This window comes from Panthera tigris, chromosome A1, assembly GCF_018350195.1.
Source record: "Panthera tigris isolate Pti1 chromosome A1, P.tigris_Pti1_mat1.1, whole genome shotgun sequence".
Classification (NCBI taxonomy): domain Eukaryota; kingdom Metazoa; phylum Chordata; class Mammalia; order Carnivora; family Felidae; genus Panthera; species Panthera tigris.
Window position 1 is genome coordinate 98156145 of NC_056660.1, and position 25481 is coordinate 98181625.

At 37.6% G+C, this 25481-nt stretch overlaps 1 long non-coding RNA gene and 1 other non-coding gene across 2 annotated transcripts in view; one reads left to right on the plus strand and one right to left on the minus strand.

Moving 5' to 3' along the window:
- LOC122231262 overlaps positions 1-25481 on the plus strand; it is a 261729-nt gene that overhangs the window by 162700 nt on the left and 73548 nt on the right. The gene's annotated exons all lie outside the window — the stretch shown is intronic.
- LOC122232314 lies at positions 19022-19129 on the minus strand. The gene has a single exon (XR_006209647.1). It is a non-coding gene; the product is annotated as a U6 spliceosomal RNA (small nuclear RNA).

Below are 25481 nucleotides of genomic sequence, written 5' to 3' on the forward strand. Positions count from 1 at the left end.
GTGGGATGGATCGGACTGTTGCACATAGATTAAATTTGACAGGATACCAGACTGCTTCCATATTTTTACCTTTAATTCAGCACCCTTTTTGATAAATGTGGAGCAGAAAAATACATTTTTTTAGTTTTTTTCTGATGGAAAAAATCAATTGAATAATATTTCAAAACTCTGCCATGATCTGGCTTACGTTATTTTATAGATAGCTGGAGGGTATTTTAGCCTTGACATTTCACTTGTCCTGAAAATAGCGATGATACATGGACTGGCACTACATAGCGCTCCCATTTTTCTTTCCAGAAGAGCAGTGTGATTAGCCTTTTTATCCACCCAAGACTACCACCTAGGGAGGCTTACATGTCAAGGCCAATACAGCTTTGATGAAGCAGCATCAAAGATATTATGGTTTAAATTGGGAACCAGGTGGAGGTGGATTGTTTCCTAGTGTTGTTGTTCACTCATATCTGTCTCTTTCTGAGATAAGGTTTGAGAAGGGGCTTTTAACTGGGCTCTACATAGTGTTGATGCCCTTTGGAGATAGAAGAAATCCATAGAAGATACATGTGCTAATGGTAAGCCATTGATATACCCTGGTGTCACTGAAGTGGCAGGAAACATAGCCTACTCTGTCAAGCAACAAATACATTTTATCTTCTGACAAAAATTAAAAAAGGGTTTTAGGATAAAACTCCAAGTTATGCACAACTCCAGAAGGGCATCAAAATTGGCCTCAATACAAGCAGAATAGGTATTCAGTAAAACCCATGTTCCTATGAACAGCAGCTAGAGCACTTGATGGGGAAGTCTGGGGGTTATTGACTCTCGGTGTTTGAATCCGCACGACACTTGATTTATAACTATCCTTAGTTTGTCTGGGTCCTACACCCTGCCTTAACTGTGTTAACCCTGGTCTTTATCATAAACTCCTGCCTAGAGTGGCCCATGGCCATATGACACATTCACTTTGGGGCAGTAGTCTCTCATACACACACTTGAGATACCAGAAGAGATCACCACACTTAACAGATTACCCAAAGGAGTTTTATCCCCTTGAGTTTCTTCACATTGGAAAATAGAATAATAAACTCATCAATTTCTTCCAGGTTGCCCAGTTTGTTGGCATATAATTTTTCATAGTATTCCCTGTTAATTGCTTGTATTTCTGAAAGATTGGTTGTAATAATTCCATTTTATTTTATTTTTATTTTTTTAATGTTTTTTTATTTTTGAGAGAGAGAGACAGAGTATGAGTAGGGGAGGGGCAGAGAGAGAGACACACGCACAGAGAATCCAAAGCAGCTCCAGGCTCTGAGCTGTCAGTACAGAGCCTGATGCAGGGCTCAAACACACAGACTGTGAGATCATGGCCTGAGCCGAAGTCTGATGCTTACCGACTGAGCCACCCACATGCCCCATAATTCCATTTTCATTCGTGATTTTATCTATTTGGGTCATCTCCCTTTTCTTTTTGAGAAGCCTGGCTAGAGTGTTATCAATGTTGTTTATTTTTTCAAAAAACTAACTCTTGGTTTCACTGATCTGCTCTGCACTTTTTTAGATTCTATATTGTTTATTTCTGCTCCGATCTTTATTATTTTTCTTCTGCTGGTGGGTGTGGGGTGTCTGTGCTGTTCTGCTTCTGTTTACTTTAGGTGTGCTGTTAGATTTTGTATTTGGGATTTTTCTTGTTTCTTGAGTTAGGCCTGGATTGCAATGTATTTTCCTCTCGGGACTGCCTTCACTGCATCCCAAAGCATTTGGATTGTTGTATTTTCATTTTCATTTGTTTCCATATATTTTTTTAATTTCTTCTCTAATTGCCTGGTTGACCCATTCTGGACAACCTGGAAGAAATAGACAAATTCCTAAGCACCTACCCACTTCTAAAACTCAAACAGGAAGAAACAGACAACGTGAACAACCCCATAACCAGCAAAGAAATGGAATCAGTTATCAAAAATCTCCCAACAAATAAGAGTCCGGGACCAGATGGCTTCCCTGGGGAATTCTACCAGACATTTAAAGCAGAGATATTACCTATCCTTCTCAAGCTGCTCCAAAAAATAGAAAGGGAAGGAAAACTTCCAGACTCATTCTATGAAGCCAGCATTACTTTGATCGCCAAACCAGACAGAGACCCAGCAAAAAAAGAGAGCTACAGGCCAATATCCCTGATTAATATGGATGCAAAAATTCTCAATAACATACTAGCAAATCGAATTCAACAGCATATAAAAAGAATTATTCACCATGATCAAGTGCGATTCATTCCTGGGCTGCAGGACTGGTTCAACATTTGCAAATCAATCAATGTGATACATCACATTAATAAAAGAAAAGATAAGAACCATAGGATCCTGTCAATCGATGCAGAAAAAGCATTTGACAAGATTCAGCACCCTTTCTTAATAAAAACCCTCGAGAAAGTCGGGATAGAAGGAACATACTTAAAGATCATAAAAGCCATTTATGCAAATCCCACAGCTATTATCATCCTCAATGGGGAAAAACTGAGAGCTTTCCCCTAAGGTCAGGAACAAGACAGGGATGTCCACTCTCACCGCTGTTGTTTAACAGAGTGTTGGAAGTGCTAGCATCAGCAATCAGACAACAAAAGGAAATCAAAGGCATCAAAATTGGCAAAGAGGAAGTCAAGCTTTCACTTTTTGCAGGTAACATGATATTATTCGTGGAAAACCCGATAGACTCCACCAAAACTCTGCTAGAACTGATACATGAATTCAGCAAAGTCGCAGGATACAAAAGCAATGTACAGAAAGCAGTTGCATTCTTATACACTAATAATGAAGCAACAGAAAGACAAATAAAGAAACTGATCCCATTCACAATTGCACCAAGAAGCATAAAATACCTAGGAATAAACCTAACCAAAGATGTAAAAGATCTGTATGCCGAAAACTATAGAAAGCTTATGAAGGAAATTGAAGAAGATACAAAGAAATGGAAAAACATTCCATGCTCATGGATTAGAAAAATAAATATTGTTAAAATGTCAATACTACCCAAAGCTATCTACACATTCAATGCAATCCCAATCAAAATTGCACCAGCATTCTTCTCGAAGCTAGAACAAGCAATCCTAAAATTCGTATGGAACCACAAAATACCCCGAATAGCCAAAGTAATATTGAAGAGGAAGACCAAAGCAGGAGGCATCACAATCCCAGACTTTAGCCTCTACTACAAAACTGTAATCATCAAGACAGCATGGTATTCGCACAAAAACAGACACATAGACCAATGGAATAGAATAGAAACCCAAGAATTAGACCCACAAAAGTATGGCCAACTAATCTTTGACAAAGCAGGAAAGAATATCCAAATGGAAAAAAGACAGTCTCTTTAACAAATGGTGCTGGGAGAACTGGACAGCAACATGCAGAAGGATGAAATTAGACCACTTTCTTACACCATTCACAAAAATAAACTCAACATGGATAAAGGACCTGAATGTGAGACAGGAAGCCACCAAAACCCTAGAGGAGAAAGCAGGAAAAAACCTCTCTGACCTCAGCTACAGCAATTTCTTACTTGACACATCCCCAAAGGAAAGGGAATTAAAAGCAAAAATCAACTATTGGGACCTCATGAACATAAAAATCTTCTGCACAGCAAAGGAGACAATCAACAATAAAAGGCAGCCAACGGAATGGGAAAAGATATTTGCAAATGACATATCAGACAAAGGGCTAGTATCTAAAATCTATAATGAGCTCACCAAACTCCACACCCGAAAAACAAATAATCCAGTGAAGAAATGGGTAGAAAACATGAATAGACACTTCTCTAAAGAAGACATCCGGATGGCCATCAGGCACATGAAAAGATGCTCAACGTCGCTCCTCATCAGGTAAATACAAATCAAAACCACACTCAGATACCACCTCATGCCCATCAGAGTGGCTAAAATGAACAAATCAGGAGACTATAGATGCTGGAGAGGATGTGGAGAAACAGGAACCCTCTTGCACTGTTGGTGGGAATGCAAACTGGTGCAGCCACTCTGGAAAACAGTGTGGAGGTTCCTCAAAAAATTAAAAATAGACCTACCCTATGACCCAGCAATAGCACTGCTAGGAATTTACCCAAGGGATACAGGAGTACTGATGCATAGGGCCACTTGTACCCCAATGTTGATAGCAGCACTCTCAACAATAGCCAAATTATGGAAAGAGCCTAAATGTCCATCAACTGATGAATGGATAAAGAAATTGTGGTTTATATACACAATGGAGTACTATGTGGCAATGAGAAAGAATGAAATATGGCCCTTTGTAGCAACATGGATGGAACTGGAGAGTGTGATGCTAAGTGAAATAAGTCATAGAGAGAAAGATACCATATGTTTTCACTGTAATGTGGATCCTGAGAAACTTAACAGAAGACCATGGGGGAGGGGAAGGAGAAAAAAAATTAGGGAGGGAGCCAAACCATAAGAGACTCTTAAAAACTGAGAACAATCTGAGGGTTGATGGGGTGTGGGAAGGAGGGGAGTGGGTGATGGGTATTGAGGAGGGCACCTGTTGGGATGAGCAAAGGGTGTTGTATGGAAACCAATTTTAAAATGAATTTCATATTAAATAAATTAAAAAATAAGCTCATCAAACAGAATTAGCATTCTTGAGACAGGCAGGCACCAAAATACAAGTCAATCCAAAGCATGCTAAGAGCCCCACTGGACCCAACAGTGAAGCATAAAGAGTCTTATGTTTGTGAAAGATTAATTTGTTTAACTCATGGCTTATTTCCTTTGCATCATATCTGAGGAAAGTTAAATGATTCAAGCTTTATTTTAAATTTTTAAAAATCAGATCAAAATGGAGCTCAGATCCACCTTATAAAATGGCAAGATGGTGGTCAAAGAAGCAGTAATTGTATTAAGGGGTAGCTTAAAGGGCGTTAGCTTTTCCATAGTATCCATTAACATTACCCACCCTCACCCCACACACACAAAAAAAACCTCATTTAATTTTATCATCCAGATTCAAGCAGTGTTTTGCTGTGCAATACGTTTTTTAAGTTTATTCTGAAAAAGGGAAAGAGAGCATGTGTGCAAGCAAGGGTGGCCAGAAAACGAAGGATAAAGAGAATCCCAAGCAGGTTCCATGCGCATTCAGCATGTAGAGCTGGATTGGGTGCTCGAACTCATGAAACTGTGAGATCATGACCTGAGTAGATATCAAGAGTAGGTAGCTTAACTGACTGAGCCATCCAGGTGCCCATGCGCAGTACTCTGATACATGTGTCTCCTGTTAATATTAGATCGCCAGCAAGAAAAATGGAGACTGAAGGAAGGGTGGAGTCCTAGAGGAAGACATAGGACTCCATTTGCCTTCAAGGTCCCTGCATCTGATTTCTTGTCTGTCTCCTCCTCCTCCTCCTCCTCCTCCTCCTCCTCCTCCTCCTCCTCCTTTTATTGAGGATATTTACAGACTTGGATAACTATAAGATATTTCCTGTTAATACCCCAGGACATCATCACATACCAACTTTCAGCTCTCTGAGAGCCCATCCAGTTTGCCTAATTACCATGGTTATACAAGTGGATGATGCATTGTGAAAGAATTCAAAGTATGAATTTAGAATGAAATTTTGGGTGAAGTTGCACACCAAATATTTCAATAAGGAAGTGCTTCTTTCCTCTTGATCCCTCATCATACAGTCTTTGTCTGCTGTAACCCCTGCAAGCAGTGGCCAGTTGCAAATTGAAGGTAAGATGTCTGCGAGAAACCAGTAATTCTTAACATCGTGGAATCTCACTGTGGGGTGGAGTGGCAAATATATGTGGAAAAGTATGGAGTGGAAGGGAGGGTTTCTTTGCCTGACTAGGACATTCGTATATTAAGGGGAGGAAAGTCCAAATAAGGAACACATCTAGGGGTGCCTGGATGGCTTGGTTGAGTGTCTGACTCTTGATTTTGGCTCAGGTCATGATACCAGGGCCGTGAGATGGTGCCCCCATATTGGACTCAGCACTGAGTGTGTAGCCTGCTTAAAATTCTCTCTGTCCCCCTGCCCTTCTCCTCTGCTCACTCACTCTCTCAAATAAAAAAAAAAAAAAAAAAGGGTGGGGCACTTGATGAGTGGCTCAGTCAGTTGAGTGTCTGATGTCAGCCCAGGTCATGATCTCACGGTTTGTGGATTCAAGACCCAGGTTGAGCTTTGTGCTGACAGTGCAGGGCCTGCTTCAGATTCTCTGTCTCCCTCTCTCTCTGCCTCTCTCTCTCTCTCTCTCTCTCTCTCTCTCTCTGTCAAAAATACACATTAAACAAGTAAAAAAAAAAAAAAAAGGAAAGGGAGCATATCTATACATTAGGTGTGGTTGCAATGGCTAAGTGTAGATGAAGACAGTCTGTCCCCATATTTATTATTAGATTATTTTCCTTTCTCTTCTTCCTTTAATTGAAAATAATTATTTGGGTATGTAATTCTTTGCAATAATTTTGAAAAGAACTGTAGCATGGATAATTCAGGGTGTGTTTATATGTGGAGAAAATGTGAAGTTGCCAGTGGATTCTGTCACCTTTCAGGAAGAAGGCAAATCACACCTTTGGAGAAGAAGCTTGCCATTTTCAGGGATGTTGTTCCCATGGCATCATTGACTTTATCCAATGACAGCAGTCTACAATTTCCATAGAAACTGGATGTGACATTGACTGCTAAAAGCACAGTTCCCCCATAGCAGTATCAGTTGAATTAAAAAGGAAAGGTAAATTGTATTATCAGCTAAATTGTCTTTTCCCAAGCAGTCCACGTTCCCACAGTAATTGCATTTCCTTGTCATAAGCAATTTTATTACACAGTGACCTGCTGCCTAAGGGAGTGAATTTATAAGAAGACTTGAGATCGAGTAATAAAAACAATGGTAATAATAATAATAGTGATCATCATTATCTAGGTGATTCATCTATAAAATTAAAAATGGTAGTGCTGACTTCATTTGATTGTCAGGGGTAAATATCAATAAGTCTTCTAAAAGGGAAATTTCAAAGAAATAAAAACAGCTACTTTTTCCTGCTTTTTTTCCTTCTTTCTTTTTTTCCCCACCTTCCTTTGTTTCTTTTTTTTTTCCTTAATTTTTTTGTTCTTAATTTCCTTAATTTTTTCTTAATTCCTTAATTCCTTAATTTTTTTGTTCTTCCTTCTTCCCTCCTTAATTTCCTTAATTTTTTTGTTCTTCCTTCTTCCCTCCTTCCTCTTTCTCATGCTTCCTTCCTTTTTTTTTTAATTTTTGAAAAAAGTTTTAATGATAGTGTAAAAAATGTAAATCTGATCCAATAACATAGTTGTAATTTTTTATTGAAGCAATTTTTGATTGTTGCTTTATTTTTTTAACATATGTGCAAATTATTTTAATTTATTTTATTTTAATTGTTATTTTAATAAATTTTATTATTTTATTTATTTATTTATTTTAATAAATTTTATTTTATTATTTTAATAAATTTTAAATATGAAATTTATTGTCAAATTTGTTTCCATACAAAACCCACTGCTCATCCCAACAGGTGCCCTCCTCAATGCCCATCACCCACTCCCCTCCCCCCAACTCCCCATCAACCCTCAGATTGTTCTCAGTTTTTAAGAGTCTCTTATGGTTTGGCTCCCTTCCTCTCTAACTTTTTTTTTCCTCCCCTCCCCCATGGTCTTCTGTTAAGTTTCTCAGGATCCACATTACAGTGAAAACATATGGTATCTGTCTTTCTCTATATGGCTTATTTCACTTAGCATAACACCCTCCAGTTCCACCCACGTTGCTACAAAGGGCTATATTTCATTTTTTCTCATTGCCACGTAGTATTCCATTGTGTATATAAACCACAATTTCTTTATCCATTCACCAGTTGATGGACATTTAGGCTCTTTCCATAATTTGGCTATTGTTGAGAGTGCTGCTATCAACATTGGGGTACAAGTGGCCCTATGCATCAGCACTCCTGTATCCCTTGGGTAAATTCCTAGCAGTGCTATTCACACCCTTCTTTCTTCTCTTCCTTCCTCAGACATCTGTTTTCCCCATTCATATATGAAGAACGTCCAGGATTAAATTGTGTAGTCACAGGGGAACCAGATAGATTGTCTTTTATCCTGACCTGCATTTCCTGATTTGGTCTAAAATACCTGTCTAGTCATTAGTAGTCCATGGCTATAAGAAAAAGAGCTAGATCAAATCCCTTCTAAGGCAACAGAGAATTTGTGGTATGCACACATCTGAAGCCACAGCCTTTCTGCAAAGTACTCTCACCTTGCTTAATTAGAGAAACTACCAGGGGAGAGCAGAAGCTTTAACAAGAAAGCCAAGACTGTTCCTTTCCCCATCCTGGAACAGGTTGTTGATTCTACCTTTCCTGTAAGGGTGTCAGGCTGGAAGAAACTCTGGAGAGAGAACTTGCTTCAAGTTGACTAATAACTTGAGTCAGGAATAGGAATAGAACTTAGTTCCTTGCTTTTTGCTTCCATCTGTCTGGCCTCATTCATTTATTTATTCATCCATTTATACAGCAGATATTTACTGAGTCCCTATTATTTTCCTCACACCTCCACATGATCCCATATATCTGTTACCTTATACTCTCCATATGATTCTAATGGTCTCGCTGAGAGTTTTCCAGTGCCTTCTTACTTGTTCTCCTTTCCCCGTGAACAACCATCTCCTCCAATCCATCCTGCAAAGTTGATGCATGTCAGCCTTGCTAAGGGGCTGTTTGGACAGCTGTTATCCCTTTTCTCCTGAACTTCTAGACCTTCCCGGTTTCATGAAGTAAAACCCAAAATCTTTAGCCTTCAGTTCAGGGCCCTATAAACCTGGGCTTAGTGATTCTACTTTACAAATACCATATTCTTTTTAAATTAATTTTTTTTAAATTCCAGCATGATTCACATACAGTGTTATATTAGTTTCAGGTGTACAATAGAGTGATCCGACAATTCTGTATATTATTCCGTGCTCATCTTCACCTGTTGTAGCTGTCCCCCCACCCACATCCCCTCTGGTGACCATCTGTTTGTTCTCTATAGTTAAGAGTCTGTTTCCCTTTGTCTCTTTTTTCCTTTCTTCATTTGTTGCTTAAATTTTACATATGAGTGCAATCATATGGCATTTGTCTTTCTCTGACTTTTTTCACTTAGCATTACACCTTCTAGATCTATCCATGTTGTTTCAATTGGAAAGATTTCATACTTTTCTTTTATGGCTGAATAATCATTAAACACACACACACACACACACACACACACACACCCTGCACTTTTTTATCCATTCATCTGTCATTGGACACTTAGGTTGCTTCCATATTTTGACTATTGTAAATAATGCTGAGGTAAACATAGAGGTGCATGTATCTTTTCAAATTAGTGTTTTCATATTCTTGGGGTAAATACCCAGTAGCGGAATTACTGGATCATATGGTAAATCTATTCTTAATTTTTTGAGAAACCTCCATAGGATTTTCCACAGCAGCTACACCATTTTGCCTTCCTACCAACAGTGCATGAGGATTCCTATTTCTCCATATCCTCATCCATGCTTATTGTTTCTTGTATCTTTTATTTTAGCTATTCTGATAGGTGGGAGGTGATATCTCATTGTGGTTTTGATTTGAGTTTTTCTGATGTTGAGCGTTTTTTTCATCTCTCTCTTGGCCATCTGGATGTCTTTGGAGAAATGTCTGTTTGTATCTTCTGCCCATTTTTTAATTGGAATTTTTTGGGAGGTTTGGTGTTAAGTTGTGTAACTTCCGTATATATTTTGGATACTCTCCCTCATTGGATATATCATCAAATATCCTATTCATACGCCTGTCGAACTATATGTTCTTCCTTCTCCCTGCCCTCTTTTACTTTTCCTGTCTTTATGTCGTACTGTTTACCTGAAATGCTATTTCACTCACAGATCATTTGGCCTTTTTACTTCTTTTTTTTTTTCAGACGAACTAGAATTTATTTGTATAAATTCTGTGATGAATCCTTTTATAAAGCAAATAATTTTCTGATTCCATAAATCACTTGCTAGTTTGAAATTTCTGATGACAGATTTTGTCTCAAAATAAAGATTGGGTCAGGACAGTTCTGAAAAAAAAGTTTGGGGTCATAATGGACTGAAGCAGTGCTACAATCTTTTCTCTAAAGGGCTAAAAATAGTAAATAGTTTTGGCTTTGTGGGTCTTTTGGTCGGGTGCATTTTTATTTTATTTATTTTACTTTTAAAAATTCACTTATTTAAATTCTAGTTATAGACAGTGTAGTACTGGTTTCAGGAATAGAATCCAGTGATTCATCACTTATATATTACACACAGTGCTCATCCCAACAAGTGCCCTCCTTAATGCCCATCACTCATTTACCCATTTCCCCACCCATCTCCCCTGCAGCAACCCTTAGTTTGTTCTCCATCTTTAAAAGTCTCTTTATTTGTCTCCCTCTCTGTTGCTAACTTATTTTTTCTCTTCTTTCCCTATGTTCATCTGTTTTGTGTCTTAAACCCACATATGTAAAGTCATGTGGTATTTGTCTTTCTCTGCCTCACATATTTTGTGTAGCACAATACACTCTAGTTCCATCCACATTGTTGCAAGTGGCAAGATTTGATTCTTTTTGATATATACCACATGTTCTTTTGATTCATACCACATCATATATATATATATATATATATATATATATATATATGTATACATATATATATATACGTATATATATGTATACATATATATATACACATGTATATATATATATATATATGTATGTGTGTATATACATATATATATATATATATATATATATATATATATATGTATATACACACCACATCTTCTTTATCCATCCATAAGTTGATTTGGACTCTTTCCATAATTTGGCTATTGTTTATTATTAATAATTTGGATATTGTTGATTGGCTATAGTTGATTATTGGCAATGTTAAAAATATTGGGGTGCATATTCCCCTTTGAATCAACATTTTTGTATCCTATGGATAAGTACCTAGTAGTGCAATTTCTGGGTCATTGGGTAGTTCTATTTTTAATTTTTTTAGGAATCTTCATACTATTTTTTAAAGTAGCTGTGCAAGTTTACATTCCTACCAACAGTGTAAAAGGGTACCCCTTTCTCCATATCTTTGCCAACATCTGCTGTTTTCTGAATTGTTTTGATACCTTTGAATAAACCTTACTGAAGAGGTTAAAGATCTGTATGCTGAAAACTGTAGAAACCTTATGAAAGAAATTGAAGAAGGCATAACGAAATGGAAGAACATTCCACGTCCATGGATTTGAAGAACAAATATTCTTAAAATGTCTATGTTACCAAAGCAATCTATACATTCAATGAAATCCCTATCGAAATAACACAAGCATTCTTCACAGAGCTAGAAAAATCAATCCTAAAATTTGTGTAGAAGCACAAAAGACCCCAAATAGTCAAAGAAATCCTGAAATAGAAAACCAAAGCTGGAGGCGTCACAATTCTGGACTTTAAGCTGTATTACAAAGCTGTAATCATCAAGACAGTATGGTACTCACACAAAAACAGACATGTAGATCACTGGACCAGAATACGGAAACCCAGAAATAGATGCACAAATGTATGGCCAACTAATCTTTGACCAAGTAGGAAAGAGTATCCAATGGAAAAAAGACAGTCTCTTCAGCAAATGGTGTTGGGAAAACTGGGCAGCAACATTCAGAAGAATGAGCCTGGACCACTTTCTTACACCATAAACAAAAACAAATTCAAAATGGATGAAAGACCTACGTGTGAGACAGAAAACCATCAAAAACTTTTTTTTAAATTGTGCTTTACTTTATTGCACTATCAAACATCATTTTTTTCTTTTTTTTTAAAATATGAAATTTATTGTCAAATTGGTTTCCATACATCACCCTTTGCTCATCCCAACAGGTGCCCTCCTCAATACCCATCACCTACCCACCCTTCCCTCCCACCCTCCCCATAAACCCTCAGTTTGTTCTCAGTATTTAGGAGTCTCTTATGGTTTGGCTCCCTCCCTCTCTAACTTTTTTTTTCCTTCCCCTCCCCCATGGTATTCTGTTAAGTTTCTCAGGATCCACATAGGAGTGAAAACGTATGGAATCTGTCCTTCTCTGTATGACTTATTTCACTTAGCATAACACTCTCCAGTTCCATCCCCGTTGCTACAAAAGGCCATAGTTCATTCTTTCTCGTTGCCACGTAGTATTACATTGTGTATATAAACCACAATTTCTTTATCCATTCATCAGTTGATGGACATTTAGGCTCTTTCCATAATTTGGCTATTGTTGAGAGTGCTGCTATCAACATTGGGGTACAAGTGGCCCTATGCATCAGTATTCCTGTATCCCTTGGGTAAATTCCTAGCAGTGCTATTGCTGGGTCATAGGGTAGGTCTATTTTTAATTTTTTGAGGAACCTCCACACTGTTTTCCAGAGCGGCTGCACCAGTTTGCATTCCCACCAACAGTGCAAGAGGGTTCCTGTTTCTCCACATCCTCTCCAGCATCTATAGTCTCCTGATTTGTTCATTTTAGCCACTCTGATGGGCATGAGGTGGTATCTGAGTGTGGTTTTGATTTGTATTTACCTGATGAGGAGCGACGTTGAGCATCTTTTCATGTGCCTGATGGCCATCCAGATGTCTTCTTTAGAGAAGTGTCTATTCATGTTTTCTACCCATTTCTTCACTGGATAATTTGTTTTTCAGGTGTGGAGTTTGGTGAGCTCTTTATAGATTTTGGATGCTAGCCCTTTGTCTGATATGTCATTTGCAAATATCTTTTCCCATTCCATTGGTTGCCTTTGAGTTTGTTGATTGTCTCCTTTGCTGTGCAGAAGCTTTTTATCTTCATGAGGTTCCAATAGTTGATTTTTGCTTTTAATTCCCTTTCTTTTGGGGATGTGTCAAGTAAGAAATTGCTGTAGCTGAGGTCAGAGAGGTTTTTTCCTGCTTTCTCCTCTAGGGTTTTGGTGGTTTCCTGTCTCACATTCAGGTCCTTTATCCATGTTGAGTTTGTTTTTGTGAATGGTGTAAGAAAGTGGTCTAGTTTCATCCTTCTGCACGTTGCTGTCCAGTTCTCCCAGCACCATTTGTTAAAGAGACTGTCTTTTTTTCCATTGGATATTCTTTCCTGCTTTGTCAAAGATTAGTTGGCCATGCTTTTATGGGTCTAATTCTTGGGTTTCTATTCTATTCCATTGGTCTATGTATCTGTTTTTGTGCGAATACCATGCTGTCTTGATGATTACAGTTTTGTAGTAGAGGCTAAAGTCTGGGATTGTGATGCCTCCTGCTTTGGTCTTCCTCTTCAATATTACTTTCACTATTCGGGGTCTTTTGTGGTTCCATACATATTTTAGGATTGCTTGTTCTAGCTTTGAGAAGAATGCTGGTGCAATTTTGATTGGGATTGCATTGAATGTGTAAATAGCTTTGGGTAGTATTGACATTTTAAAATATTTATTCTTCTGATCCATGAGCATGGAATGTTTTTCCATTTCTTTGTATCTTCTTCAATTTCCTTCATAAGCTTTCTATAGTTTTCAGCATACAGATCTTTTACATCTTTGGTTAGGTTCATTCCTAGGTATTTTATGCTTCTTGGTGCAATTGTGAATGGGATCAGTTTATTTGTCTTTCTGCTGCTTCATTATTAGTGTATAAGAATACAACTGCTTTCTGTACATTGCTTTTGTATCCTGCGACTTTGCTGAATTCATGTATCAGTTGTAGCAGACTTTTGGTGGAGTCTATCAGGTTTTCCATGTATAATATCATGTCATCTGCAAAAAGTGAAAGCTTGATTTCCTCTTTGCCAATTTTGATGTCTTTGATTTCCTTTTGTTGTCTGATTGCTGAAGCTAGCACTTCCAACACTTTGCTAAACAACAGAGGTGAGAGTGGACATCCCTGTCGTGTTCCTGATCTCAGGGAGAAAGCTCTCAGTTTCTCCCCATTGAGGATGATAATAGCTGTGGGATTTGCATAAATGGCTTTTATGATCTTTAAGTATGTTCCTTCTATCCCGACTTTCTCGAGGGTTTTTATTAAGAAAGGATGCTGAATCTTGTCAAATGCTTTTTCTGCATCGATTGACAGGATCCTATGGTTCTTATCTTTTCTTTTATTAATGTGATGTATCACATTGATTGATTTGCAAATGTTGAACCAGTCCTGCAGCCCAGGAATGAATCGCACTTGATCATGGTGAATAATTCTTTTTATATGCTGTTGAATTCGATTTGCTAGTATCTTATTGAGAATTTTTGCATCTATATTCATCAGGGATATTGGCCTGTAGTTCTCTTTTTTTTACTGGGTCTCTGTCTGGTTTAGGAATCAAAGCAATACTGGCTTCATAGAATGAGTCTGGAAGCTTTCCTTCCCTTTCTATTTTTGGAACAGCTTGAGTAGGATAGGTATTATCTCTTCTTTAAATGTCTGGGAGAATTCCCCAGGGAAGCCATCTGGTCCCAGACTCTTATTTGTTGGGAGTTTTTTGATAACTGGTCCAATTTCTTCACTGGTTATGGTCCGTTCAAGCATTCTATTTCTTCCTGTTTGAGTTTTTGAAGTGTGTGGGTGTTTAGGAATTTGTCCATTTCTTCCAGGTTGTCCAGTTTGTTGGCTTATAATTTTTCATAGTATTCCCTAATAATTGCTTATATTTCTGAGGGATTGGTTGTAGTAATTCCATTTTCATTCATGATTTATCTATTTGAGTCCTATCCCTTTTCTTTTTGAGAAGCCTGGCTAGAGGTTTATCAATTTTGTTTGTTTTTTCAAAAAAAAACAACTCTTGGTTTCATTGATCTGCTCTACAGTTTTTTTAGATTCTGTATTGTCCATTTCTGCTCTGATCTTTGTTATTTCTCTTCTTCTGCTGGGTTTGGGGTGTCTTTGTTTTTCTGCTTCTATTTCCTTTAGGTGTGCTTTTAGATTTTTTATTTGGGATTTTTCTTGTTTCTTGAGATAGGCCTGGATTGCAATGTATTTTCCTCTCAGGTCTGCCTTCGCCACATCCCAAAGCATTTGGATTGTTGTATTTTCATTTTCATTTGTTTCCATATATTTTTTAATTTCTTCTCTAATTGCCTGGTTGACCCACTCATTCGTTAGTAGGGTGTTCTTTAACTTCCATGGTTTTGGAGGTTTTCCAGACTTTTTCTTGTGGTTGATTTCAAGCTTCATCGCATTGTGGTCTGAAAGTATGTATGGTATGATCTCAATTCTTGTATACTTATGAAGGGCTGTTTTGTGACCCAGTGTGTGATCTATTTTGGAGAAGGTTCCATGTGCACTCGAAAAGGAAGTTGCTTTGGGATGCAGAGTTCTAAATATATCTGTCAAGTCCATCTGAGCCAAAGTATCATTCAGGGCCCTTGTTTCTTTATTGATCCTGTGTCTAGATGATCTATCCAATGTTGTAAGTGGAGTATAAAGTCCCCTGCAATTACCACATTCTTATCAATAAGGTTGCTTATGTTTGTGATTAATTGTTTTATGTATTTGGGACTCCCGTATTCGGCATATAGACATTTATAATTGTTAGCTCTTCCTGATGGATAGACCCTGTAAATATTATATAATGCCCTTCTTCATCTCTTGTTATAGCCTTTAATTTAAAGTCTAGTTTGTCTGATATAAGTATGGCTACTCCAGCTTTCTTTTAACTTCCAGTAGCATGATAGATAGTTCTCCATCCCCTCAATTTCAATCTGAAGGGGTCCTCAGGTCTAAAATGAGTCTCTTGTGGACAGCAAATAGGTGGGTCTTGTTTTTTACCCATTCTGATACCCTATGTCTTTTGGTTGGAGCATTTAGTCCATTTACATTCAGTGTTATTATTGCAAGATATGGGTTTAGAGTCATTGTGATGTCTGTAGGTTTCATGCTTGCAGTGATGTCTCTGGTACTTTGTGGTCCTTGCAACATTTCACTCACAGAATCCCCCTTAGGATCTCTTGTAGGGCTGGTGTAGTGGTGATGAATTCCTTCAGTTTCTGTTTTTTTGGGAAGACCTTTATCTCTCCTTCTATTCTAAATGACAGACTTGCTGGATAAGGGATTCTCGGCTGCATTTTTTTTCTGTTCATTACATTGAAGATTTCCTGCCATTCCTTTCTGACCTGCCAAGTTTCAGTAGGCAGATCCGTCACGAGTCTTATCAGTCTCCCTTTATATGTTAGAGCATGTTTATCCCTAGCTGCTTTCAGAATTCTCTCTTTATCCTTGTATTTTGCCAGTTTCACTATGATATGTCATGGAGAAGATCGATTCAAGTTACATCTGAAGGGAGTTCTCTGTGCCTCTTGGATTTCAATGCCTTTTTCCTTCCCCAGTTCAGGGAAGTGCTCAGCTACGATTTCTTCAAGTATACCTTCAGCACCTTTCCCTCTCTCTTCCTCCTCTGAAATCCCAATTATGCGTATATTATTTCATTTAATTATGTCACTTAGTTCTCTAATTTTCCCCTCATACTACTGGATTTTTTTATCTCTCTTTTTCTCAGCTTCTTCTTTTTTCCATAATTTTATCTTGTAATTCACCTATTCTCTCCTCTGCCTCTTCAGTCTGAGCTGTGGTCACCTCCATTTTATTTTGCAGCTCATTTATAGCATTTTTTAGCTCTTCCTGACTGTTTCTTAGTCCCTTGATCTGTGTAGGAATAGTTGTCTGCTGTCCTCTATACTTTTTTCAAGCCCAGAGGTTAATTTTATGACTATTATTTTAAATTCATTTTCTGTTACATTGCTTAAATCATTTTTGATCAGTTCGTTAGCTGTCACTACTTCCTGGAGTTTCTTTTGAGGAGAATTCTTCTGTTTGGTCATTTTGGATAGTCCCTGGAGTGGCGGGGAACTGCAAGGCTCTTCCCCTGTGCTGTCTGGAGTAACTTGTGTTGGTGGGCGGGGCCTCAGTGAGACCTGATGTCTGCCCCCAGCCCACCGCTGGGGCCACAGTCAGACTGGTGTGTACCTTATCTTCCCCTCTCCCAGGGGCCGGACTCACTGTGGAGTGGTGTGGCCCCTGTCTGGGCTACTTGCTCACTGCCAGGCTTGTGGTGCTGCTTTGATGGGATCTGGCATATTAGCTGGGGTGTATCCGCAAGGTGCACAGGGGCGGGAGGGATAGGCTCAGCTCACTTTGCCTTTGGTGGTCCACTTTGGGAGGGGCCTGTGGCACCTGGAGGGAGGCAGAACCATTGGAGGGATGGATCTGCAGAAGCACAGCGTTGGGTGTTTGCGCGGTGCATGCAAGTTTGTGATGGGAGCTGGTTCCCTTTGGGATTTTGGCTGGGGGATGGGCAAAGGAGATGGCGCTTCCCAGCACCTTTGTTCCCTGCCAAGCTGAGCTCTGTCCTCTGGGGCTCAACAACTCTCCCTCCTGTTGTCCTTTAGCCCTCCTGCTCTCCGAGCAGAGCTGTTGACTTATAACATTCCCAAAAACCTCAAAATCTAGAGGAGAAAATAGGCAGCAACCTCTTTGCCTCAGCCAAGGGAATGGGAGAAGATATTTGCAAATGACATATCAGATACAAGGTTAATATCCAAAATCTATAAAGAATTTACCAAGCTCAACACCCGAAAAACAAATAATCCAGTGAAGAAATGGGAAGAAGACATGAATAGACACTTTTCCAAAGAAGACATCCAGATGGCTAAAAGACACATGAAAAGATGCTCAACATCACTCATCATCAGAGAAATGCAAATCAAAACCACAATGAGATACCACTTCACACTTGTCATAATTGCTGAAATTAACATTTTGTTACTTCATTTAAATGCCAGATCTCTCTCCATCTTCCTCTTCCTGTTCTCCAGCTGGTGGTCATTTTCATCTCCTCTCAAACTCATGGCACTTCATTTTGCTCATAACCTTTTATACTCTCTCTCTGTAGTTCTATGTATTTATATACATGGCATTTTTGTCCTTGAAGAATATAAGCTCTTTGAAAGCAGAGCCCAGCACTGAACTGGCTTCATAATCTAACAGTGTCCTTTATACATAGTTCTCAACTGAGTGGATACCTGCACTACAATGCCATTCTCTGTCATTTTCAACAAGACATGTTAAATAATGAACTTCTTGTTAATTTCAATTGTAATGGGCAATAGTATGGTCCAGCAAGAGTCTGTCTTATCAAGCCTTGTAAATATTTTCTTGATAATTACACAGTAGTGGGTCCATCAGTCTTAGCAAGATCAGAGCCTCTGCAGAAACATGAGGTTCCTTTGGTACACAAACTTTTGTACATCTGCATCTTCAATGACTGCCATGACTATTGCCAGTGAATGTTCTCCTCACCCAGGACAAGAAAGTCTTTTTCTCTTCATTCCCTAGCAGTCTTCTATAAATGCATTACTTTGAAAATAACATGCACATGTTCTAAACATCAAAGAGTATAAAAACTGTACAATGCAAAGTCTTCTTCCTACCTTATTTCTCATTTGCCCAGTTCCCAGTACACCATTAAAACATATTTTATTGTGTTAGATTCTTATGTGTCTTTCCTCATAGGTTTTTTGCATGCCAAGGCAAATACACATGAATTTTTTTCCTGTGTTTCATACCCGTGGTATCACATTCTTCCATATTTGTGTTTTTACTTAAAAAATTATCTCCCGTATCTTTCCAGATCAACATGTGCAGTGTATCGTATTCCCTTGTGTGACTATACCATAATATATTAAAAAGTCCCTAACCAGCAGATAATTTGTTTCTAAACTTCGTTGTTAGAATCTATGCTAGACTGCATAACCTTGTGCTTACATCATTTTCTGTGTATATGAACATACATGGAAGACACTTTCCTGGAAGTGGAATTGGTATATATAGTGTATATACCTTATAATTTTGATAAATACATCAAAATTTTTCTCCATATGGATTATGCCAACTTACACTTTGACCAGCAACGAATGAGAGTGCTACTCCCCACAAACCTGCCAAGTATGTTTTAAAACAGATTTTTGTCAAGTTAATGCTTAAAAATGGTATTGCTTTTTGAAAATGGAATGTTGCATGAATATGCATGTCATATTTGCATAGTGCCAATGCTAATTTTCTCTGTATCACTTCAGTTCTTGGTCTATGTGCTGTCAAAATGAGCACTCTTAGTTTACCTATAATTTGCCTTCCTATTATTGTAAGTGAAATCTGTGTTTTTGTCAAGTTTTAAAACGAGCCATTTGTAGACTTTTAATTTTCTCATAAAACCTCTATTTGTATCCTTTGCTCATTTTTCTGTTTCTCTTCTTTTAACTTTTTTTTTAAACTCTTTTTTTTTTTCATTCTTTATGTATTAGGCACATAAGGTACAATGTAACTTGTAAGTGTTTTTCCCAGTTTATCATTTATTTATCCTCTGATGTTCAGTATGGCAGATTTTACTATGTAGAGGTATTCTGTTATTGTTTGTGGATTCTGAATTTTGAGTCCTAGAAAGACTTTCTACATTGGGATTATAGAACAGTTCTCACTTTTTCTTCTTGTCACAGTTTTTATGAACTCATTTCTTTACATGTAAATCTGGGAACCATTTGGAATTTAACCTGTTAAAGATCTGACCTTACTTTTGTACCCAAACCATTTATTTAATAGGCACTTTTATCTTTCCTGGTAGGACATAACTTTATCAAATGTTAATTTTTAATATGTTTGAGATCTGCTTTTGACATTTCTATTCTTTTCTTCTGGCCTGTTGATTGATGTGCCAATACTGCCCTGTTTTATTTCCTGAAACTTAGGTTTTTATTATGTACAAGTGTTAATGACCCACGGTTGCTTTTTTTCATAGATTGAAAGGTATTTTTTCTAACTTAAAAAAAATTTCCATACATGATTTTGAGTCACCACTGTATTGTAAGAAATAGTTCATTTGAGGGTGCTTGGGTGGCTCAGTTGGTTAAGTGTCTGACTCTTGAATTTTGGCTCAGGTCATGACCTCACAGTTCATGAGATCGAGCTCTGCTTCAGGCTCTGGGCTGACAGTGCACAGCCTGCTTGAGATTCTCTCTCTACCTCTCTCTCTGCCCCTCCCCTACTCTCTCTGTCTCTCAAAATAAATAAATAAACTTAATTTTTTTTAAGAAAAGAAATTGTTGATTTTGTGAGGATCATATTAAATTTGTAAATTGACTTATGGGAAATTGATACCTTTATGATGCTAAATCTCCCTATCAAACACAGTAAGCTATTGCTTTAAGTCTTCTTGGTCAGAAGTATACAAGATTTCTTCCAAATCTTGTTATAAATTTAATACTTTTCCTTGCTACTAGAAATAGTATTGTTTCTTCCATTTTTATTTGTAATGAGTTGTGTTTTATGAAAGCATTTCCCTTAATTATACTATTTAATCCTGCTTGTTGGTTGAGTTCTCTTATTGATTGTAGTGATATTTGTTAATTATGGTGGGACCTTCCCAACATATAATATTCTCCAGTCACATCATTTGCAAATAAGGGATGGTTTTAAGCCCTACTTTCAAAGCTTATAACTTTGATTTTTTCCTCAACTTTATGGTTGTGTTGGTGTTAAGATTGTTAAATAATAGTAATGATGTTGAATCTGTTAGTTTGTTTGTGCTTGACTTTATTTTTTTTTAATTTTTTTTTCATGATACATCTTTCCATTTTTATTTTTATTTTTTTTAATATATGAAATTTATTGTCAAATTGGGTTCCATACAACACCCAGTGCTCATCCCAAAAGGTGCCCTCCTCAATACCCATCACCCATCCTCCCCTCCCTCCCACCCCCCATCAACCCTCAGTTTGTTCTCAGTTTTTAACAGTCTCTTATGCTTTGGCTCTCTCCCACTCTAACCTCTTTTTTTTTTTTTTCCTTCCCCTCCCCCATGGGTTTCTGTTAAGTTTCTCAGGATCCACATAAGAGTGAAACCATATGGTATCTGTCTTTCTCTGTATGGCTTATTTCACTTAGCATCACACTCTCCAGCTCCATCCACGTTGCTACAAAAGGCCATATTTCATTCTTTCTCATTTGTGCTTGACTTTAAAAGAATCTCCTGTTTCCTTGGACCATGCCATTCTGGGTTTTGCTTAGATAGCTTTAGACTGAATTAGAAATATTTTTCATTTGTTTAAGAATATATACACCTATACCTACTTTACTCTGTCAAAGAAGATCTTTAGTTTTGCAAAATCCCTTTTGACCATCTATGTTAATGATTTAAAAATTTTTTTTAATATTTATTTTTGAGAGAGAGAAAGAGAGAGAGAGAAAGACAGAACATGGGGGAGGGGCAGAGAGAGACGGAGACACAGAATCTAAAGCAGGCTCCAGGTCCACAGAGCCCGACTTGGATGAGATCATGACCTGAGCTGAAGTTGGAAGCTCAACCGACTGAGCCACCCCGGCGCCCCTATGGTAATGATTATTGTTCTCAGTAAATATTTTACAATTATGCACTTAGATAATAGATTTCCCTAACATTGAACCATCTTTGCATGGCAAGAATAAAGATCACGACAATTATATTTTTCTGGACTTTGATAATATTTTATGTGAGAATTGTAATCAGTATTCATATCTGAAATTTATCTCTAGTTCAATTTATTACAAATGTTGATACCAATGTTCTTATTTTCATAGAACTTTGACATTTTCTTTTTTGGTTTTTGCTCTGTAACAGTTTAAATACCCTTGGAATTATCAGCTCCTTTGGTTTGATAGGAATTTCCTGTGGAAAATAATCTTAAACTAATACATGATTACCATAATTTTCAATTTACTTTATAGAAATTTGTCTTTTTAAATGCTATTCTTGTCAAAAGTTGGGCTTGGTCAATTATATTTTTTCTAAAAAATTGCTTATTTCTTTCAGGTTTTCCATTTTATTTTTTTTGGCATGGAAGTAAAGACAATTTTTTCTTAGGGGTCTAAAATTTTTCTCTTTTTAAACTTTGACTTACTGCTTAGCGTTTCTGATTTTCAGTAATTATGCTTTCCTTTCATTTTTCCAAATTTGTTCCATTAGCAGTATTTTATTGTTTTGTTCTGGTTCCTCTTGTCTGCTCTTGCATTCTCCTGGTTTATCTCCCATGTCTCTGGTCATTGTGCCTTAGATTTCTTTGCCATTATCTTTTTGTACATCTAACCTTAAGTTTTTAGTTTAGGCCTTTTCTGTGCACCCTTCCTTGAGATAAGCTATCTCATCCACCACGTAGTTTAATTGACACTGTTGATTCGCTAATACATATCATATCACTTCTTGAAATCCTACCTTTTTTGATTTTAATAGACGAATAAGTTATATCTAAACCATGTTTCTCTTCCTTCACTTAGAGAAAGTCACCAGCATCTACCTCGTCTCACAGTCCCCAAGCCTAAAAGGCATCTCTGATGCTTAGCTGTCTTGCTCTCTCTGTATACTGAATGAATAAATATTTTTTTTCTAAAATTTATTTATTTATTTATTTTGAGAGAGAGAGAGAGAGAGAGAGAGAGAGAGAGAGAGAGAGAGAGAGAGAGACAGCAGACAGCATGATCAGGGGAGGGGCAGAGAGAGAGAGAGAAACAGAATCTCAAGCAGGCTCCACACTGTCAGCCCAAAGCTTGATGTGGGGCTTGATCTTACACACCATGAGATCGTGACCTGAACTGAAACCAAGAGTCGGAAGCTTAACTGATTGAGCCATCCAGGTTCCCCCCCAAAATACTTTTTAATTCTCTCTCTTAAGGGTCACTTTCATAGACCTTCTCTCCTTACTCCCATGACCCTAATTTAAGGCACCATCATCTCCCTCTCTCTCTCTCTCTCTATGTATGTGTGTGTGTATAATATTTAAGAATGGTTCCTTTATTTTTTTTGCATTTATTTATCTAGTTATTTAAATATTTATTTACTTTTGGGAGAGTGCAAGCTGCACTTTTGGGAGAGTGGGGCAGAGGGAGGGGGACAGAGGATTGGAAACAAGCTCTATGCTGACAGCAGCAAGCCCAATGTGGAGCTGGATCTCATGAAACATGAAATCATGACCTGAGCCCAAGTCAGGCACTCAACTGACTAAGCCACCCAGGTGCCGCCCCCCTTTATTTATTTTTATTTACTTACATTTAAATTAGTTAACATACAGTGTAATATTGGTTTCGGTAGTAGAACCCAGTGATTCATCACTTACATATGATTTCACACATTCACTTATATGTGGAATTTAAGAAACAAAACAGATGAACATAGGGGAAGGGAAGGAAAAATAAGATAAAAATAGAGAGGAAGGCAAACCATCATCTTGTCTACCCATGGCCATGACCTCTAACCAGTTATACTATATCTGCACTGGTTCCTTCCTAATTCTTTATGTTGACATCTGACTCTTTCCATAACACGTCTCTTGCTTAAGCCCACTCAGTAGTTTGTCACGGTTATTCAGAAAAATAATTAAAATTCTTCACATGACCTGTTAAAGTTCTGAGTGATGTGGTCTCTGCACACCATTCTCAACTCGAGCTACTGTCCTCTTGGTTTCTTTACTGCAGCCACCCCAGTCTCTCCATTCCTCAAATGCACCATTCTCCTTTTATCATTTGCACCTGCTTGCTGTCAACTTTGCTTGAAAAATTCACTGCTACTATTTCTTTCATTACTAATTCCTTCTTATCGTTTAGAGTTTGTCTTGAGAATCTTTTTCCCAGAGAAGCTGTCTCGTATTCACCTTGTCTAGATCATTTTGGCAACTCTTTGCTCCATAAATTAGTTGAGTTTACAATTAAATAGTTTGGTAATTGTTTGTTCAGTGATTATTTTGTATACTAAAATGTAGCCTCATTGTGCATATCTGTCTTGTTTACTGCTTAATTCCTAGTACCCAGTAAGATGACTGTCCACTAACTAGTTCAAAGCACTGAAAGAAAAAATATTATCAAGATAAACATAATAAAAGTTTGAAAAATTTATAATCTCTCTAAAAGTTAAAATAGAAGGCCCAGCATCATTATAATGTTATTAATTAAGCAGGATAAACAGTTCAAAACAGAAGTGCACATTTAATATTTCATCTCAGTGGAGAAATGAATGATTATTTAATGATGGGCATTGGTATAGTCGTCTTATAACCTGGAAATATAAACAAAATAAGATTCTCAGGTTACATTTTATATCAAAATAAATTTTACATGAAGGTATGTGCAATTTAAATATATGATTGCATAAAACTATATTAAAAAACTAAAACTATAGTTATGTATATGTATATATTACATATATGTATGTATATATATATATATATATATATATATATAATTGCTAGAAGAAAATATACATACATATTTATCTAAACCTGGGCTGAATATAACCCATATAATTTGACAAAAGGGCATGAATGACACAAGCAATTAGTGAATTAAACCAAAGAAAAAATAAACATGCTATCAGTATATAAAAATTTATTGAAAAAGATAGGTATTCATAACAGAAAAGAAAAAGTATTTTTTAAATTTTTTAATGTTTATTTATATTTAAGAGAGAGGCCAAGCATGAGTGGGGGAGGGGCAGAGAGAAAGGTTGACACAGATTCCAAAGTAGGCTCCAGGCTCTGAGCTGTTAGCAAAGAGCCTGATGGGGGCTTGAACCCATGAACCGTGAGGTCATGACCTGAGCTGAAGTTGGATGTTTAACTGACTGAGCCACCCAGGTGGCCCTGAGAAAAAGTATTCTTAACACATGTGACAGAATATAGGTTATTGTCCTTATATATTATGTAACATCCTTATTTTTATTTAAGGGATCTCTACACATCACTAAGAAAATGACAGATGCCTCAGTTAAGGAAAAAAAAATATTTCCAAGAGGCAAGTCACAAAATATTAACGTTTATTTATTTCTGAGACAAAGAGAGTGTGAGGGGGAGAGGAGCAGAGAGAGAGGGAGACACAGAATCGGAAGCAGGTTCCAGGCTCTGAGCTGTCAGCACAGAATCTGACATGGGATTCGAACCCACAAATTGTGAAATCATGACCTGAGCCAAAGTTGGATGCTTAACTGACTGAGTTACCCAGGTGCCCCAGGAGAAAGATAATCTTAAGCAGGCTTCACGCCTAGCAAGGAGCCTGACACAGGACTGCATTTGACAACCATGAGATCATGATTGGAGCTGAAATCAAGAGTCAGATGCTTAACTGACTGAGCCACCCAGGCACCTCTATTTTCTGCTTTTTATTTTTTTAAAATTTTTTTTCAACGTTTTTTTATTTATTTTTGGGACAGAGAGAGACAGAGCATGAACGGGGGAGGGGCAGAGAAAGAAGGAGACACAGAATCGGAAACAGGCTCCAGGTTCCGAGCCATCAGCCCAGAGCCTGACGCGGGGCTCAAACTCACGGACCGCGAGATCGTGACCTGGCTGAAGTCGGACACTTAACCGACTGTGCCACCCAGGCGCCCCTATTTTCTGCTTTTTAAAAAAACATCATTCTGCACGTGGGTCTATAGACTCTTTAAAAT